General features: G+C 42.7%; 1 long non-coding RNA gene across 1 annotated transcript in view; it reads right to left on the minus strand.

Annotated features, from left to right (window-relative positions):
* The window catches only part of LOC140705580 (uncharacterized), a 44,651-nt gene that overhangs the window by 10,245 nt on the left and 14,850 nt on the right, over window positions 1-19,556 (minus strand). Inside the window, exons 5-7 of the long non-coding RNA XR_013543436.1 lie at window positions 5,492-5,591; window positions 1,771-1,937; window positions 2-39 (exon numbers count right to left, since the gene is read on the minus strand). This is a non-coding gene — a long non-coding RNA (uncharacterized LOC140705580). The remainder of the gene's footprint in view (window position 1; window positions 40-1,770; window positions 1,938-5,491; window positions 5,592-19,556) is intronic.

Consider the following 19,556-nt stretch of genomic DNA (forward strand, 5'->3'; position numbering starts at 1 on the left):
CTTGATGGTTTTATGCCGGTCTGCAGGGTTCATCTGGATCTAAATAGAAAACATATAACTGTAGAAAAAGCTGGATGCAGTTTCATGGCGTTCAGCTCCCAGAACATGGCTGCTGGCTATACTAACTGGGAAATTCTGGGTGATGCTAATCCCCAAAAGGCATTATTCCAAGCTTTGTTCTAGAGGACCATATTGCATTTTGCAACGGCCATTCCATTTTAAGAAGGATATAAACAAAATGAAAGGCAGTGAAAGTTATGAACAAATTGCACTGGCTACCTGTGATATACTGAGTCAGGTTTAACGTTTTGATGCTTACCTATAGAGCCTTCCACGGTTGGGAGTCTGTTACTTGTTGGAGCATCTTTCTCCAAGATCATCCTCACTGGCCCTGCTTATCCAGGTTGCCACATAGAAGAGGCCAGGAAAACACCCACTAGATTTAGGAGGCGGGGGCTTCTTGGTCATGGCACCATCCCTTTGGAACTGGCTCCACGTTGAGCTGCACTTGGCACTCTTCCTGCCTTCCTTTAAGACGTTGCTTAGGACGCCTTTGATAGCAACCTCGTATGAATCTGTTTTCATTCTGCGTGCTTTATTATTATTAGGGAGCCTCGCCGCAGAGTGGTTAAACTGCAGTATTGCAGCCAATACTGCTCACAACCTGGGTTCAGTCCCAGTTAGCCAGCTCAAGGTTCACTCAGCCTTCCAAGGTTGGTAAATTGAGTACTTAGTTTGCGGGGGGGGGGGGTATGTGTAGCCTGCATAATTAAAAATTGTAAACCAACAAGAGAGTGCTGGGACGGTATGTAAGCAGCATGCTTTGCTTTTTGTTAATATTATGGGTAAATGTTTGCCTTGTCCTGGTGTCGTGAGGTTTTCGCTGAGATGATTTGATTTTAATTTTGTTATTGTCATTGTTTGTTTCCTGTCATCTCTGCTGGGTTTTATTGCTTGTGAACCATCCAGAACAGTGCATGGCATGAAGGGGACAGTATAAAACTCCAAGGAAGGAAGGAAGGAAGGAAGGAAGGAAGGAAGGAAGGAAGGAAGGAAGGAAGGAAGGAAGGAAGGAAGGAAGGAAGGAAGGAAGGAAGGAAGGAAGGAAGGAAGGAAGGAAGGAAGGAAGGAAGGAAGGAAGGAAGGAAGGAAGGAAGGAAGGAAGGAAGGAAGGGAGGGAGGGAGGGAGGGAGGGAGGGAGGGAGGAGGGAAGGAAATAATGAAATGAAATTAAGTGGATCTAGAGGGGAGCAACGAAGGTGGATGGCTAGGGTATGGAAGACAAGCCCTAAGATAAATGTCAGAGCCACTGGGTATGTTTAGTCTGGGAAAGCTTGGAAGTTCCAGAAGGTAACCATACTCAATGTTCAAAAAGGCTGTTAGTGCTAGGCTGCTGTACTCACAGGGGTCTGACCTGAGGGTCGAGCTGTAAGAGAGACTGAACTCATATTACATTTGATAATGTGAGAAGCTGATGGCATCTTTGTCATCCAGAAATGCTTCTCCTCAGAGTTGCTCCGGGCCCTGTCCATTCTGACGGCTCTTGCATGGCTATGAGCCCATTCCCTATTTGGCAAAATGCCGAGATGCTTTCAGTTTTAATCTTTAACTGCACTTCTTGGCTCTGTTTGCTTGTTTACTCATTGAATATCATGAACATGGTTTCCTTACCATCCATTTTTAGTGCACGTTAGCTATTCCTTCCCTGACTTTAGCTCATTTCAGTTGTGGAACCCACTTGTGATGAGAGGAACACAGTAGCTCTGTCACCTTTCATCATGACTTCCAGTGTGGAAAAGTGTCTTTCTGACGAGGGATGGCTCTTGCATTTGTTAGCCTCTCCACATGAAAAAAGAACTGAACAGGTCTCGGTTCTGGGTCCCATGAGGAGGCGACATAAGCAGAGCAGCTTCTCCATCTTCAGACGATTCCTTTGCCTGTTGGTGGATATAGAGAGGAGCAGGTTAGCTCACTTCCCTCATTGCATGTAGACTGTGCATGCTTCTCAAATCATTGAATACAGCTGCTGAGTAACCTACGTGTTGGCAGCCATTGTCAACTAATAAATATTGTTTCACCCGCATATCATATATTTTTGATAATCTTTTCATTATTAAAGATACCATTATTTGAATCAGTGAGTGCTTTTCTAAATATGTGAGTCGATTACAAATTGGAAATGAACGGTGAGTGTATTCATGTCATCGTCGTCGTTTAGTCATTCTGACTCTTTGTGACCCTATGGACCAGAGCACGCCAGGCCCTCCTATCTTCCACTGCCTCCTGGAGTTGTGTCAAATTCATGTTGGTCACTTCGATGACCCTGTCCAACGATCTCGTCCTCTGTCATCCCCTTCTCCTCTTGCCTTCACACTTTCCCAACATCAAGGTCTTTTCCAGGGAGTCTTCTTTTCTCATCAGATGGCCAAAGTATTGGCATCTCAGCTTCAGGATCTGTCCTTCCAGTGAGCACTCAGGGTTGATTTCCTTTAGAATTGATAGGTTTGTTCTCCTTGCAGTCCAGGGGACTCTCAAGAGCTGTCATGTCATAGTCTTCTTCATATCTTTATATCCTTTCTCATATGATATTTCTGCTGCTTTTTGTTTGCAGTACAGGTTGCAACAACCTAGCCACAGTAATCCATGCCCTGGTAACTTCCCAGTTAGACCACTGTAATGCATACGATATGGGGCTGCCCTTGAAGATGACACAGAAAGTACAGTATACAGCAGCTAGACTCCTAGTAGCAACATCTTTCTGAGTCTGTGTGGCACTGGTTCTAAAGAATATGCACTGGTTTCCCATCTGAGTCCTAGTATTGAAAATGATCTACAAAACCCTAAATGTCTTAAGAATTTGGATATTTGAAGGAGCACTTCTCCTGAAATAAACACAATGAGGCCATTTTATCTGCGAAGATTCTCAGTCATCCAGGTGAGGTTATCTGGAAGTTGAGTCATGTCAACTGGACTTCTTTCTTATTAGGTTGAAATGTTTCACTACTCTTCAAAGTAGTTTCTTCAGCTTGAGGAGAGTTGGTTGGAGACCCCTGATATATCCTCCACATTGGTTTCACTTTTCCCTGGTCTGAATAGGCTCCTTGGAAGGACAAAGGACTTGGGGGTGAGGGATAATCCCACCTCTGCAGTCCTTCTCCACCCATTGTCATGGGTTGTTAACAGTTGTTAACAGTGGTCTTTCTGGTGAGACTGGTCCTGATATTTCTGGGGAGGGATGGAAGGGCAATGACTTGCAAATTGGACAAACCACAAGAAAGAAGGATAAAGTCTTTAATTACTGAGAATCTCCCTCTAGTGATGTCATCCACCTTTCACAGGTGTAACTTAAACAGCAAGATTTTGACCATTGGTTGGTACCACAAAAAGAAAAAATGGTGAGGGGGGCAACATTTTGTAACAATTTTTTTCTCCTAGCGAATATGTACACAGCCTATATACAGCAAAGGGGTGAAACCTGGAACACTTAACATATGACAATTTGACAAATGTCCACCTTAGTTTTGTGAAAGTTCCGGAATGAAACATCATTCTGCGTCCAAGTTAGTGAAAATGAAATTCATGTCACTAAAGGAAATGAGACCCAGATTGGTTTAATATCCATTCAAACATGTCCTCTTTAAAAAAAAAAAACACACACACACACACACACAAATACTCCCCTCCCCAAGTTATATAATAATCACAGTCTTCATTTTTAATACAAAACCCTTCTCAAATATTGGCGTCCAGCTTGCCATTATGATGGCTAGATAAAATATTGGAAATCAGTGTCGCTGTGGAAACTGGGCAGGCGACTGTCCAAATACATGAATTAATTGTGTAGAGAAATGAAGCAAAAACGAACCGGTGACAAAAATAATTAGAGTTCTCTGGTATATAGTGAGTTTCGTGTAAATATGTTTATGCTGTGTGAGGAATAAGAAGCGACAGCAGCTTTTAAAAAAATAGCAGACCTTACAAAAAGTCAAGCCATGGATAAAAAGACTATTAAGTTAAAACCATAAATATTGATGCCATGACAGCAAATCCCACTTAAGCAGAGATTTTAGTATGAGACGTGTTTTCTCTTCGTTTTTTGAAGAAAGGAGCAATGAAAGTTATTTATTATCTGCTCCCAGTAATTATGAAAAACAGCGGCATCTGGAGATACTAATCCTTCTCAGCCCCTTTTATTTGAATTGTGTTGGGAAAGAAATGCTGCTGTTCTGGAAATAATAGAAATTACTCAAATCTGCTTGATTGGTATGTGAGTTCCTAAATGGACTGTGTCTCTGATACGAATTTCCCAGGCTTCTTGATGCATTTTCTTTCGGTTAGGTTTCAACAGACTTGACAGACATCAAATTAATTCCATATCTACCTTGCAAGAAGCTTAGGTTATCGGTGCTTACTTGCCCCTGCTTAGAGACACATTATAGACTAAGGCGAATGTGTGTTCCCTACAATTCATCCATTTCCACTCCCACAACAGAATTTCTTCTGAAATAGGTGCCAGAGTAACCAGATGTGCACGTTACAGCTATATTTACCTTCCAGTGGCTGATTATAAAACAAAGCACGTTAAATGCAAGATAAAATGGTGAGGAAAATCACATGCTATGACAGACATCTGACACCAGATGCCTCTTGATAGAAGTTACATGTAGGTTGACCCCTACATGGATTCATTCTTCTCCTAAAGGATTTAGATCTGAATACCATTTTCATCAAATTTCAAAGACTGACACAAACAATGTGGTCCATGGTAGATAACCAAAAAGAAAAAGGAAAAGGAAAAAAAGGGGGAAAAGGGAAATGGCATTGACTACAAAATGACTCTTGAGAGTCCCCTAGACTGCAAGGAGAACAAACCTATCCATTCTGAAGGAAATCAAACCTGAGTGCTCAGTGGAAGGACAGATCCTGAAACTGAGGCTCCAATACTTTGGCCATCTCATGAGAAGAGAAGACTCCCTGGAAAAGTCTCTGATGTTGGGAAAATGTGAAGGCAAGAGAAGGGGATGACAGAGGACGAGAGGGTTGGACAGGGTCATCGAAGTGACAAAAAATGAATTTGACCCAACTCCGGGAGGAAGTGGAAGACAGGAGGGCCTGGCATGCTGTGGTCCATGGAGTCACAAAGATTTGGACTCAACAACTAAACAAAAACAATAAATAAAAGGGCAGGAAAGGAGCAGAGATTTACATACAATTAGCATGTTTTTGTATACACATAGATTTAAAAGTAGTTCAAAGAGAAATATAACACATCTTACCCAACTTCGGAAAACTTATAGTTTCAATTATAAGACTCGCTCACCAACACAAACAGTGGCTGTATTGGCGGAGACTTAGGGAGCGATTGTCCACTTGCTCCATAGCCAGGAAAATAAAGGGGAACTGTTTCTGGCTGGGTTTGAAGATCCCCCAATGATCCTGAGTGGCTGGAGAATTCTGGGAGTGGCCGATTGAAAAACACTATTTTGTGTACCTCTAAGTTTAAAGAGGATTGGTTTTCCACAATGGCTTTCTTTTCAAGGGCGCCTGAAGAAGAGGTTCTTGGATGAACTCCTGGTGAGCAGAGGGCAGTCCTATCGTGACAAAACAAGAGGAAACAATGAACTCTCTTACTTGCAACACTCATTTCTATGTGCCATAAAATAAATAAACGACAGGAATGCTAATTTGATTTAGAAGCTGAAATATCTCATCCTGCATACAGAAGATAGCTTTGTTGTTTTGTTTTGGTTTTGGCAGCATTTTGCTTCCACCCCAACATCTCATTTACAGTGGGGTCTTGACTTGAGAACTTAATCCGTATTGGAAGGCGGTTCTCAAGTCAAAAAGTTCTCAGGTCAAATCTGCATTTCCCATAGGAATGCATTGAAAACCATTTGATCCGTATCTGCTCTTTTCCGTCCATAGAAACTAATGGGAAGCTGCTATTCCGCCTTCGACCACTAGAGGGGGATATTTTGTTTCTTTTTTTCTTAGGTCAAGAAAGGTTCAGGGAAGGCAGGGAAAATACAGTCCTGGCAGTCCAGTACCAGGCAGTCCGAAGACTGTCTCCCAATCCACTCTCTAAACGCTGGGAGGAGTGAGGAAGCAGACAGGCACCCTTTTCACTGGCCAACAGTTAACTGAAAGTTCAAATTTTGCACTTTCCCTGCCTCCCACGTGTTTTTTTTCAGTTTGTAACTCAAATCTAAGTATGCAAGTCAAGTCAATATTTTCCTGTGAGAGTGGTTCTTAAGTCAAAATGTTCTTAACTCAAGCCGTTCTTAAGTCAAGACCCCACTGTATGTGTTTGTGTAACATCAAAAGACTACAAAAATTTTATCAGTTCAAAATAAGAGCAACACTTGTCGAATCAGCTTTGTTTGCCCTTAATGACATGTAATTGTATGACTGCTGGGCTGGGACTCGGAGAGAGAGAGCAAAGTTCAAATTCTGACTCAGACGCAAAATCCCAAGGTTCTTGTGAAGATTTAATAAAGGCAAAGAGATAAGTGTACCATATATGTCATGTAGGGGTTAGAATAAGAAATCACTTTTAAGTATTCTCTCCCACAAAAACCCAGAAAAGAGTAGCCATGAGTCAAAAACTGACTTGATGGCACATTATTATTTATTATTTAGAACTTGCTCATTTCACACGCTAGCAAGGTTATGTTCAAAATTCTCCAAGGTAGGCTTCAGCGGTATGTGAACCGAGAACTCCCAGAAGTACAAGCTGGATTCCGAAGGGGCAGACGAACTAGAGACCAAATTGCTGCACCATAAAGAAGGCTGACTGCCGAAGAATTGATGCTTCTGAATTGTGGTTCTGGAGGAGACTCTTGAGAGTCCCCTGGACTGCAAGGAGAAGAAACCTATCCATTTTGAAGGAAATCAACCCTGAGTGCTCACTGGAAGGACAGATCCTGAAGCTGAGGCTCCAGTACTTTGGCCATCTCATGAGAAGAGAAAACTCTCTGGAAAAGACCCTCACGTTGGGAAAGTGTGAAGGCAAGAGGAGAAGGGGGACGACAGAGGATGAGATGGTTGGACAGTGTCATCGAAGCGACCAACATGAATTTGACTCAAGTCCTGGAGGCAGTGGAAGACCGGAGGGCCTGGCGTGCTCTGGTCCAATGGGTCACAAAAAAGTGGACACAACCTAATGACTAAACAGCAAAGAGTGGAGGCATTTTGTAAAACAATAGGACCAACAGCAGGAGAACAAAAATAACCTCAAAAATAAAAGCATATTTCATTGAGTAATCAGCTCATGTTTTAATTGATCCATCTGCCACTTAAACCTCAGGATGTCTAAGACTTCCCTTTATCTTTAGTCAACACCCCCTTTGATATTTGTTAGATTTTTAAAAATGGACCTGCTGTTCTTAGGTACCACAAGCGCCAACCCCCTGCGGTCTCACTTTGTAAAAAAATATGTCCATTCATGGGGGTGGGTTGATGGGTCAGCTTTTAATTACATCTCTTTTCCACTTCTCATGATGGCAGGATTCTCATTATTTGGCGATGCTGCAGCCCTTCTTCTGCAGCATATTTGTTATCCACTAAACCAGTGGTTCTTAACCTTTTTGAAAGAAACGCCCCCTTGAGCCATTGAGGAAGTTATCATCGCCCCCCTCCCCGTGGTGATGATATCTTTTTATTTATTTATTTATTTATTTATTTATTTATTTATTTATTTATTTATTTATTTATTTAAGACACTTAAATCCAATGACCCCTGAAAACAAAATTAAATTCCAAGAAAATGAAATGCCCCCCAAAAAGTAACATTTAATGATTTAGTTGCAAGTGAATTTTAAGATGCAAAAAGAAATATAAAAAGGGCATAAAAACAAATGCAGGAACTAAAAATTTCAAGACAAAAAGTCTGAAACTAAATTAAAATTGGAGGAAAATATATATTCATGCACACTGTGAAAAGGCTGCAGCCATCTTCACAGGTTTGGCTTGCTCCAGCGCCCCCCTACCACCCCCTTCTGATCCAACGCCCCCACACCGCCCCTTTTCATTCTACCGCCCCCCTGAAAAATGAAATCGCCCCCTGGGGGGCATTATCGCCCACGTTAAGAACCACTGCACTAAACCATGGGTTCACAACGTGTGGGTCATGACATACAATGGGGTCGCAAAGTGTTTCTAGGGGTCCCTGTCTAATCTCTATGTTAGAAGTCATTGATAGACTGCAGAAGGCTGACACATGAGACTTATTTGCTAGTCTACGTATGGAACACATAAAGGAGTCGATGGCAATGCTACTCTGGTGACAGGAGTGCGTGGCGATCTCTGGGGAGGAAACCAGAACGGATTGCACCTTGAGAACGTGGAAGCCTTTTTTTGGTGAGCAAACCTGGACAATCTTTCAGCATCCCACTCTCGCATCCCCTGGGCTTTTCTCAAGAGGGAATTGCGAGCACATACCAAATGCTATGAAAAGCTGGACTTCCTGGGTGAGGGGCAGGTGAGGGGCATGTGTCTGAGGAAAGGTAAGCTGCAGTGGTAGAGGAGCCTTCCTTATTCAGACTCATTTAATAGTATTTGGAGGGGGGGGGGAATCAAAGAAAAGCTGGAAAGTTTTTAGGGTAAACCAGCCCAAGACTTATGGTTTCTTCTATCCACTTGTAATAACATATTAGTGTGTGTTTTCTTTACCCCTTTAAAAATTTTATTTCTATGCAAATATAGTTGAGGTTGACTCAAAAAGGGTTAGCAGCAGAAGACCAGCGGGTGGAGACCAGGCACAGAGGAGGTTCCGAGTGTCCGAGAGTCCTGGCGCATTCACTCTGTGGCTATGTTGCACCCACAGAGTGAGCACATCAGGAAATGGAGGATGATGGGCATGCCAAGAGCATCGCCAGGAGACACTCAATTTAACAATGTACCACTTTTACTTTTTTTAAAAAAAAAAAAGTGCTCCGCACACAGAATGGAATTGAGTCGGAGTAATTTAAGTCAATGTGAGCACGCCTACCTACTTCTAAACCACGTGACTTTACAGCAATTAAAAAAAATCAGGACTGGAATTGATGTCAATCAGCCATGTGACTGGGCCCTCAAACTCCTTCACCACATGAAGCTGTACACGCAAGACTGGGACTGAATAAAATTAAATAAACCAAGTGTATTCATACCAAAATTTCTGGGGTGTTTTGAATTCTGTGCCTTTTCTCCTCTACAGTACATGCCCTCAAACGCTGCTCAAATCAAAGATCTCCCCTGCAGAACTACAGCTTTCCCCCCTTTGTGTTCCACACAGATGGATAGTCTTTAATCAACCTGCTGATCCCGAAAAGAAATCCAGTAAACTTTTTCAGCGAATAGCTTCTACTCGCCTATACGGCTGCGTCATTCTTTTTCTGCAATGCCAACCATAGCAATAGGGCCAATTAATTTTAACATTAAGCTCTGTATTGATTTATTCCCCTCCAAAATAAACATCATTTCACTGTAGGATGCATATGACTGCCAAACACACATTTAAAAAGAGAAAACACCAATGATAGTTAATGGCAAACACATTAAAGTTATAATTACAAATCAGAGATGGGTTACAGTGTTCCCATACAAAATGAAGCCAAGTGCAAAAGAATCAATAACCAGCATTATATGCAAGTGTTTTGGAACAGGAATTGAGGGATAATATATTAAAATCCAGATCGGTTCATCCTTTCCTGATGAGTCACAAAACAAATGCCGGCCTATCTCACCTTCTGAAATTTTAGAAACTATCATGGTAAAGTGTCTCCTCGTTTCAAAAGGGCTTCAAAATCCACCTTGAAGTGACGTTTCAGAAAGCTAAATGCTTTCAGACAACCACTTTTGGATAAAAGCTGGAAGATTTTCTAAGCTTCCGGAGAATGAACCGCAGAAACCATACTAAGATCCAGACCATAAAAAAAACATGAAGACAGATTTGTGAGGAAAGAGGAAGGAATGGAGCAGAGCTCGGGGGAAAATGGTTGGTGGCTTGGTCAGTCTGGGCCACCACTCCCAAATTCACCCAACCAATATGGCCATTGATCATGCTATCTGAGGGATGCTGGGAGTTGTCGTCCAAAAGAGGTACTTTCCCAAATTTTAGGGAAAGGATATCATTGTTTCCAATCATGTGGACCATATTTAACTGAAGATATGAGTCCTCATCCATGCTAAGGACCCATTTAGCTGAAGTATGTACCATATTTTTCTGTGTATAAGACGCCCCATGTATAAGACACCCCCCACTTTTCTAACCCAGAATTAAGAAATCTAAGTGGGGCTTAGCAAGTGTGGGGGAAAGGGATCAAAGCACTGCAGGATCGCTTTGATCCCTGCTTTCCCCTCCACTTGTTTTTGTTCTCCCCTCAGCTTACTTCCATGTATAAGATGACCCTCAATTTTTAGTCTAAAGATTTTAGACAAAAGTAGTCTTAGACATGGAAAATACGGTATCTTGGATCAATGTGGATTGCAAGTGCGGTTACTTTCTCCCGTAAATCGAGATTCACTCACTCCAAGCTTCTATATCTGTTTTCATTTTGACTTCTATCTACTCTGGTTTCTCTTCAGTTAGGTTTCCACATTCCTTGCCTTCCTCCCCTTCTTTTACCATCCCCATTGTTTACCCTGTCTCTACTTGTCTTATTTGATAGTAGAACCTTCCATTGTAAAGAAGGAGAGTTGATTTCTTCCTAATACAAAGAGAAATGATTTTTGTCAGCAAAGGAGAAGTTTTGTCTGGTAACTGTGCTCATAAAATGTTTACAATTCTGCTCATTTGGCAGGAGGAGGAGACGAGATTATTAGTAACCATAAATCATCACTAGGTCTCCTGGGGAAGGTCAATGGTTTGAATCTCCTAAATCCTAAATCTACATAAAATGCACAATATTCATAGGCATCCTTCAGTCTCGAGAGACTATGGTAACATGCTCTGAATCGAGGAGTGTCCTCTCCAAAGCATGAAGTCTGGGTAAAGTAATATAATGCCTAGCCTTTAAACACTGGAACATACCAGGAAAAGTAAAGAAATAGATGTTACAGAACTCACCCCAACTGTTCATGTAAGCTTCTTTGATATATCAAATCAGGAAACGGGTGTGGGTGAAGATTGTCACTGGAGGAGGAAGACCAGTGCTACCATAAGGCAGAGTGAGAACAGTCACTTCAAGTGGTCGGTGCTGTAACAGATTAGAGGCAGTCTGCCTGCTATTTCTCCTGGATTCCCCATTTGTTCTCCTGTGTTGGAGCTGTGTCTGTAAGTGTGGTATAGTGGTCGTGTTGGACAGATTCTAGACCCGAATGAGCCATGAAATTCACTGGGTGAAGCTGGGCATATTTTTCTCTCTCTTTTCCTCAGCTTTGTTTTTTACACAACATGGTTGTTCTGAAGATAAACTGGAGAGGAGCCAGGTATATTGTCCTGAGATCATGAGAAATACCGTCAAACTAGTTCCCCAATTTAAAAACTGTGTGTGTCTGTGTGCCTGTGTGTGTGTGTGTGTGTGTGAGAGAGAGAGAGAGAGAGGGAGAGAGAGAGAGAGATGTGTGTGTGAGGTTTGTGTGTGTGTGTGTGTGTGTGAGAGAGAGAGAGAGAGAGAGAGAGGGAGAGAGAGAGAGAGAGAGATGTGTGTGTGAGGTTTGTGTGTGTGTGTGTGTGTGAGAGAGAGAGAGAGAGAGAGAGGGAGAGAGAGAGAGATGTGTGTGTGAGGTTTGTGTGTGTGTGTGTGTGTGTGTGTGTGTGTGTGTGTGCGTGTGTGTGCGTGTGAGAGAGAGAGAGAGAGAGAGAGAGAGACTATAGCATAGCCTCCAACCCATGAATTGTAGCCACTTGGAACTTTCAAAACTGATTAACTTTTTTTTTTTTTTGCTAATCAAAATAGCACGAACTACCATCTTTAAACACTAGGTGCCTTATTTTAGAATCAACACTGAAGAACCGGGGTAAGACTGGCAGATTTTTTATTTATTTATTTACAGAGCCGCTGGAAAACTCCATATGCTACATCCCTCTGCACGGACCAGTTTTTGAAGAACAGAGAGAGGAAGGAAGGAATCCCTGGGGTATCTGGCCTGGTGCAGGGAAAAGGGAGAAGGACTGGATGTGAATTGGGGGAAAGTGATGGAGGAAGAGAAAAATTGGTGAGGGGGGGGGGGAAGAGTAGAAGTAAAGAGCAATGGAAAGAGAAAGCTTCCCAGAGAGCCATACTAACAGGTTTCAAATCCAGCCAAATCTTGCATTGTGCAAGTAAACGAGGGGGGGGGGGGGAGTTCACAGATCTCTTGACTTGATTGGGAGGCCAATTTGGGGATTTGGAACGCTTCCCAGTTTAGTCAGGAGTGATATGTATCCCGTCCAATTCAAGGTGTCACCCAGATATCCAAACCAAATGGTAAGTATCTCCTTGACTTGAAAAAAAAATCCCAAAAGCTTATAACTTTTTTTTTCTTCCACCACACAATGATGCATAAAACCTGCCACATCTCAAATAGCTTGTTTTGTGGATTTAAGGTACTTTGGTTATTTGCTTTATTTTTTAAAAAAAAAAGTAAACTGAAACGCTCTGAGCCCCATCTAATTTGATCTGTGCATGGATCAGAATACATTTGTAAATTCAGTTCACCCCCAAAACCAAGGGCTTTGATCCAGACCTTAGACCTAATTAGGCCAATTCCATTTGGCATTTTGGGATTTGACTGAATCTGGTGCACAAGGCGGCTCAGAACTTTCATTTTCTGAATGTTTTCTTCACTATTTTGATAGATCTTCTTTTAAAATTGTAACCAAGGACCTCCCCTCCCTTCTCTTGCTCACCCAGTCCTTCTTACATAAGCACATTGCCATTCTGAGTTGCGAAAGCCTGGCAATGTGATAAGCGCTAGGTACCAACAGACCCGTGGGGAGCCTCAACAATCTGTTTGCTCTGGCATTTGTTCGCATCATCCATCCTGCATGAGGCAATCTGTATTCAAAAGCATTCATAAGATCCAACGCTTCCTTCCCTGGAGGTAATTCCTCACTGGAAAACACTCCCCAGAAGGATGTCTCTCTGCATCTCTATTAAGATCTGCAAAGTACAGCTGTTTTCTCATTACCACAATCACCAGAAAGAGAAAAGGGGGGAAATATATTTGCTTTTATCACAGAATGTTTTCATCAAAAGGTTCTGCATGTTAAAAAAAGAGAAACCGTCCATGTGAAATGGATCTCATCTTTAGAGTGTAATGAGTCACACATGTAACTTGAGTCAGTTGTTATGTGTGTTGTTTAGCCATTTAGTTGTGTCCGACTCTTCGTGACCCCATGGACCAGAGCACGCCAGGCCCTCCTGTCTTCCACTGCCTCCTGGAGTTGGGTCAAATTCATGTTGGTAGCTTTGATCACACTGTCCAACCATCTCATCCTCTGTTGTCCCCTTCTCCTCTTGCCCTCACACTTTCCCAACATCAGGATCTTTTCCAGGGAGTCTTCTCTTCTCATGAGATGGCCAAAGGATTGGAGCCTCAGCTTCAGGATCTGTCCTTCCAGTGAGCACTCAGGGTTGATTTCCAGGGTTGAAATTCATGCCCATCTCCAATGCAGGTATATACCCCAGTGCAAGGAGAGGATGGCTTACTGAAAGGTAGAGCTTTCTCCTTATCTGCTTCCTCACAGAAAGATAAAGCCTGCCGAAAGCATGTCATTGGAATGCTCTGCATGTTGCTGACAAAGTTTCAACTAGAACAGCGGGAATGGCAAAAGCAGCCCTTTTGCTAACGCGTGTGGCTCCTTGCCAGCATCAGCAAAAACTACCCCAAAAAATGTCTAAAAAATTGCACACGGCATCTGGCTGAAGAGCAAAGTGCGTCTTTCCAACCAGGGCTAGTATTCTTGAAAGTGTTTATTGTCCACAGAAAATGCCCAAACAATGGAATTAGGAGTGTTATTGTTTAGGCCCTGCAGCTAATGAGTAGCTGAAGATGGAGGGGGTTAAACCTCAGCCTGTCTAAATCCACACTGCTCCAGTGAGCACAAATGGAAAGATGGACAGAAATAATCTGAAGCTGCAAGGTTCAGGACGCCGTACTCTGTCCCCACCAGAATACAAAACTCTCATAGGATAAATGATCACTAGAAGAATTTACAAATTACGAATATTTGCAAACTAGGATCTCTGTTTTTAGTTACTCCCCCATACACTGGGCCTCAAGTCCCACCCTTTTCAAGCTGGTTTAAGTCTTTTCCTGCAGGGTTGGCAAATGTTCTCTCCAGGTCCATGCGTGGCTTTCAACCTGATCCCATGTGGTCATGGCCAATTTAGGCCTCTACACAGGATCAGTTCAGGCCTCTGATCTCTCACCTCTCCAGCAACCTCCTAAGCGGAAAGGAGAAGGAGGAGAAACAGAAAGGGGGTGGCATCCTCAGAAGGAGATGCTGCCAACTTGGCAGCTCTGATGATGGCTTGGCAAGGGAGTGACACAGAGGCTCTGTACAGAACCAAAGGGATTTGCTACACCCTATTGCCCTACTATTGTCACCTCAGCTATCCAGTTTATAGCTAGCTGGATAGCTCAGTGGTTCAGGTATCTGGCTGCAGAACAAGAGGTTGGAAATTTGATTCCCCACTGTGCTTCCTGTGAGTAGAGCCAGCCTGGGTGGCCTTGGGCAAGCTGCACAGATTGCCCCTGGAAAAAAGGACTGGTAAACCACTTCTGAATATTCTCTACCAGGAAAAATCTGAAAAGAATTGTCATAAGTCAGAATTGACTTGATGGTACACGAGTTGTAGTAGTAGTAGTAGTAGTAGTAGTAGTAGTAGTAGTAGTAGTAGTCGTAGTCGTCGTCGTCGTCGTCGTCGTCGTCAACCTATTCATGCAGGTTGGCAAGAATGACAGCAGAGGTTGGGTGTAATTCTCCTTATTCCTTCTCCACATCCTTATATTTCTAATATTTGATTCTTCCTGTTGGCCTCTGCTCTTACTTTTTCCCCCGTATGATTCTTCATCTTGAAATATTTATCTCTTTTACATAGCTGTTGAGCTGACGCCCTCCTGACATGTTGGGCTGCAATCAATATAATTCTGTCTGAACCAGGAAACAGGACAAAATACGTTGGAGCAGGGATAGGAAATGTGTTTGTGGACCTCCAGGGGGGTAACAAATTGTACCTCCCATCTTCCTCCATCATCATCTATGGCTATGGGAGTTGTAGTCCAACAATACCTGGAGAGGCCTATGTTCCTACATTAGAGGGCAAACCAAGGTTATCATCATGAATCCTTGTGCCTCTGTTTCCACATCTCCCTCTCTTTCTCTGCCTCCCATATGGATTCACTATTTTGTTTGTGGAACGGAGAAATCATTCTAGAAATTTCCATCAGGAAATTGTAGCAGCTGCAGTGGCAGAATGAAGGCAACGGCTGAGGCAGGCTGTTAGATATTTATCATACAGGAAATGTCAAAACTTCACTGCCTGGCTATATCTGGCGGTGAAAGCTAACCTGGAGACAAAAAAATGATAATATCCCAACTGGTAAGGCACAGTTCACTGCTCTTTACTGCTTGATCACAGACATGGAATTCTCATTTTCTACAACAGCCTGAGAAAGGAGGCCAAAATGAATCCCTAATGTATAAAATTTTCCCCTTGACATTTAGTTCAGTCGTGTCCGACTCTAGGGCATGGTGCTCATTCCTGTTTCTAAGCCGTAGAGCCAGCGTTTGTCCGTAGACAGTTTCCGTGGTCCCGTGGCCAACGCGACTAGACACGGAACTCCATTAGCTTCCTACCATGGTGGTACCTATTTATCTACTCACATTTTTACATGCTTTCGAATGGCTAGGTTGGCAGGAGCTGGGACAAGCGACGGGAGCTCAGTCCGTTGTGTGGATTCAATCTTATGATGGCTGGTCTTCCAACCTTGCAGCACAGAGACTTCTGCGGTTTAACCCACAGCAGCACCACGTCCCTAATGTATACCCCCTTCTAAATAGATTGAAGATTTACTGCAAATGTTTCATCAAATCAGAGCCCTTAACCTTCAAGCCTCTGTATCATGAAGTCATGTCAAAGCTCACACACATACACATTCTGAAGTTGCCAGGCCAAGGTTTTGAAAAGAAACAATCCTTTGGAATGATCATCTCTGTTTGCACTGTGCAGCTGAGGAGGGTGTCTTCTGACAGATTCAGCGGCTGCTTGATTGTTGTGCCTGTTGTTGCACGGCCACCAAAATTCAGCAACATACTGGTGTCAAAAAAAAAGAGGCCATATTTTTCTTTAAAAATAAGATCCAAGGGGGAGCCTCATGCCTTGTTCTAAAAGAAGAATCCATTTTTCTATGCAGCTTCCGCGAACATAATTCTGCTTTAAGAAAAGGTGCACAAAACGTTGCTTTAAGAAAAAGTGCACAGATTTTGTTTTCAGAAAAGCTCCGCACTCCCTTGTACACCTTCCTTAAGAAGACAAAACCAAACACGGTAAAATCAAGCCTCATAAGGAACCGTTGAGAGATCTGGGTATGTTTAGCCAAGGAGGGAAGACTGAGGGGTCATAAGATAATCGTTTTCAAATATCAAAAAGGCTGTCATATGCAAGATGGAAGAAGCTTGTTTTCGTAGCTCAAGATTTCAGGACCTGAAGTATTTCCAGGGTTTTCGAAGTAAAGGATAAATTAGAAGTGGTTCGTCCTTCCCTTCCTTTGGGGATGGCCTGGAACTATGCAGCTGGCCCAAGGCCACCCAGGCTGGCTCTTCTCCCAGGAAGCACAGTGGGGAATCGAACTCACAGCCTCTGGCTCTGCAGCCCCACTGATCTGTGGAAAACATACTGTGGGAGGCATAGCTGTGGTAAGCCACTCCTTAAATATCTCACATACCTTGAAAAACCAATTAAGGTTGTTGTAAGTTGCATGTGACTTGATGGCACTTAACAAAAGTTCAGCTCAAGCCAAAACTCTTGTTAAAATTACTTTTGTTGTTGTTTAGTCGTTTAGTTGTGTCCGAGTCTTTGTGACCCCATAGACCAGAGCACGCCAGGCCCTCCTGTCTTCCTCTGCCTCCTGGAGTTGGGTCAAAGTCATGTTGGTAGCTTCGATGTCACTGTCCAACCATCTCGTCCTCGGTCGTCCCCTTCTCCTCTTGCCTTCACACTTTCCCAACATCAGGGTCTTTTCCAGGGAGTCTTCTCTTCTCGTGAGATGGCCAAGGGATTGGAGCCTCAGCTTCAGGATCTGTCCTACAATACTAGTAGAAGAAGAAGCATGTGCTGTCAAGTCCATTCTGACTTATGGTGACCTTTTTCAGGGTCCTCTAGGTAGAAACTACTCAGAAGTGGATTACCATTCCCTTCTTCTGGGGCCGTCCTGGGACTGTGCAGTTTGCCCAACGTCACACAGGTTCGCTTTGCTTGGAGGCGGCACAATGGGGTATCAAACTCCCAACTTCTACCTAGCCCACTGAACTATCCAGCCAGCTAGGACCCGAAGAATTAGATTTATGTTAGGAGAAAGGAGAATTCCCCCAAACATTAGGAAGAATTTCCTGACAGTAAAAAACATTCAATGGTGGAATAGATTGTTGTAGAAGTCAACAGACTCTCCTTCACTGAAGGGTTGTGGGGTTATTTTTGTAAGAAGTTAGATTACCACCTGTCAGATATGTTTTAATTGTGGAGTTCCTGCTTTAGTAGGGGGTTCAATTCAATGATCTTTGGGGTCCTTTCTGGCTCTACGATTCTTTATTTCTCCGATTCTATAGGCATGTGTTCCCCCCACCCTTGACATGAGCTGGCAGATTTCACCATAGTGGCACCTACTGCTTCATCTTTCCTCTAATCCTACAACCGGGGCTGTGAAGTCAGTCTTTTTCAGAAATGGTATGTGTTCACCAATTCAGAAGAAAGAGTGGGATCTGGCCAGTGAAACTTGTAGCAATCTTGTACACCTAGCCCCGATGGCTTTGGGTCCAACTGACTTCTTCTGCATCTCTTTCTTTTGGTTTCTGATTTAGATGCAGAACATCCTTGCAATGATTGGAAACCTCATCATTCAAAGACTACTCCCTTTATGGATGAGTCCACTTTGCCTTCTGACACTAAAAGATATAGGGTGCCATCTCTGACAAAAGTATAAACAAGTATAGACTGATAGCTCAGTGTGGGGCTATTAATGTTTTCGTTCCCTTGGAGTGGAGATCTTCTGGAGCTGATGCCTATCTCTAGAGGTCTTCCAGTGGTCCTAATGGCTAATGTATTTCTTTTACATTCCAAAACTGTAGCTTTTCCAGACTCACATTTGAGGGGATTGAAGTTTTTCTGTTAAATTCCAACTGCTAGATTTTGTTGATAGGGTTTTTTATTGTGCCTATATTTTTAGAACTATGGTGTTGAACTCCCAGGAAAGCAGAGCATGAGCATTCTAGCTAATGGGCTAATCTCTCAAGCTGGTTTGAGGTCAAGAGGGAGTCACTACTAAAATTCTATACACTGTTGAATTCCGCTTTCTGAATTCTTCTTATTACCAAGCAAAACGAAGGAATACACTATCGCTATTTGATGGGATCCATAGCCAAGAAAGAGAGCTATGGATAAGTTTTAGAGACAATTATATGAACAGAATGATGGCCCCATTGCTTTCAAATCATTAGCTCTCACTTCTTCCTGTTCTCCTTTATTAGCAGAGTCAATTCCTAAATTTCCCAAGAGAAAACTATGTTCAGTCATTAACCTTCTTTTAGTGTTATGCTTCTATTTGATCTACAGTTTGAAAGCTCAATAAAATTTACTTAGTCAACAAATGTGCTTTCATGTCTTTTTAAAAGAAATCTCCACAAAACCCAATAATCTCCAAACTCATCATGCAGACTTTTTCTAAGATTGAAAGCTGAACAAATTATCTGGGTTTCAAAGGAAGGAAGGAAGGAAGGAAGGAAGGAAGGAAGGAAGGAAGGAAGGAAGGAAGGAAGGAAGGAAGGAAGGAAGGAAGGAAGGAAGGAAGGAAGGAGCTGATGCTGGGAGGAAGGAGGGAGGGAGGGAGAGAAGGAGGGAGAGAAATTCTCAGAAAGAGTATAACCAAGAACCATTAAACTGAATGTTTCTCTCTTTTTTTAACAAGGAAATTACTGGGGGAGCAGGTTTCTACATATTTCTTTCTGTGGTGTCTTGGAAATGACAACCTTGACCCGGAAAAAATGGAAGATGACTGTGATCCTTTCATAGAAACAAAAGAAGCAGCTTTATTCCAAGTCAAGGGCATGGGTCATCTAATCCAGTGCTTCCTAACCTTGAGTCGCCACTGTTCTTAGACTACAACTCCCATAAATCCTGGCCAGCACAACTAATAGTGAAAGCTTCTTGGAATTGTAGTCCGAGAACATCTGAGAAGCCAAGGTTGCATACCATTGATCCAACCCAAGATTGCCAACACTAACTGGTAGCGTATCTCCGAATTGCATGTGACAGTACTGATGACTTGTACACAGCCCTAACTTGTACCATACTGGAAAATATAATGTGCTCAACATGGAACACAGACACAAAAAATGTATTTAAAAAATTAATGCAACTGCTGAAATAAAATTG

The sequence above is a fragment of the Pogona vitticeps genome, chromosome 3 (genome assembly GCF_051106095.1).
Source record: "Pogona vitticeps strain Pit_001003342236 chromosome 3, PviZW2.1, whole genome shotgun sequence".
Lineage (NCBI taxonomy): Eukaryota > Metazoa > Chordata > Lepidosauria > Squamata > Agamidae > Pogona > Pogona vitticeps.